Below are 1,254 nucleotides of genomic sequence, written 5' to 3'. Positions count from 1 at the left end.
ACTTACTCTGGTTTGTTTTACGGCCTCACCACTTACCCAGTCACCCAAATAAAAAATCTCAGGAAAAAACTTTAAGGATTGACAAACTTGGATCTATTGTTTTTGGGGTTAGAAGAAAAAAAAATAATTGGGAGGCAGTTATTATTCATACATTAGGAGAATTTCCTCCTGATTTTTTATTATAACTTTAAATGAAAGAGTGATGATTATCCTATGGCCAGGTCATGGCATAGTTCTCTTCTTCCAGATGAAGTCTAGGAGCATTTGGGAGTAGGGGTGCTGGCGAGGCAGCAGTGGTAGAAATCAAAGACCCCAGGATGTGCCATTACAAATTCTGGATCCAAGTTAACAACTAGGTGATCTTGGGCTATTGGCTTCTGGGAGACTCAATTTCTTTACCTTGGAATTATGAAGATTAAATAACTTGATATGGATGAAGATAATTTTTTTCTTAAGCATACCAGAAAAATGATTCTGATAATCTCCTGATCTGGTTTCAATGATTCAGAAAGTTAATGACACATGTACAGATGGTCCTACCCAATTCTCAAATGCCGTCTAAGGCCATCTTTCTGTGATGTATCCTCATATCAAAAACCAGAAGCACTGGCTTCTGGTTTCCTTAAAATAATGCTTTCTTTATTTCAAGATATGTGGTCTACCCTCATTTTTCTATGCCTTTGATAAATCACCCACATTCGTTTAACCTTTTTCCTGAGTTTTTACTCTCCACCCCTTTAATCGTTTTCACTGCTCTGTCTTGGACCCCCTCCAATTTCTCTGTACCTTTCGGAAAACTAGAATCCCCAAACTGCACATAAGACTGTAATAAGGGCCAAGTCAATGCCAAATATAGCTCATTACACTCTTTCTTGTCACTTGAGTGACAGACAACACTGTTAAGACTTCTCAGTAGCTTAGCAGTGTTAAAAGGCATAGATCTACATTGCAGACCCCAAGATCAAGCTTCAGGGATGTGATCGGCATGCATTCTTGGAAGGAACTTAACGCTGTTATTGATCCTCTCTGGAGAATGAGGAGATGTGCCCAGAATTTCTAGAAAGTGCAGCCTAATGTCTCCTGCATGGATCCAAGGGAGCCAGCATACACTTGGGATTTGGGAGAAAACCACTGTTTAGACTTTCAGGTTTTGATAATATTAGAGACTATTCTCTGATCATTTAGACCCCCATTATTTTAGGGTCATCTTAATATAGTTACAGTGACTCTAGTTACTCAGCTTGCATGATTACT

The sequence above is a fragment of the Propithecus coquereli genome, unplaced genomic scaffold (assembly GCF_000956105.1).
Source record: "Propithecus coquereli isolate 6110/MARCELLA unplaced genomic scaffold, Pcoq_1.0 Scaffold209, whole genome shotgun sequence".
NCBI lineage: Eukaryota > Metazoa > Chordata > Mammalia > Primates > Indriidae > Propithecus > Propithecus coquereli.
Note: the sequence above shows the minus strand (reverse complement) of the source record.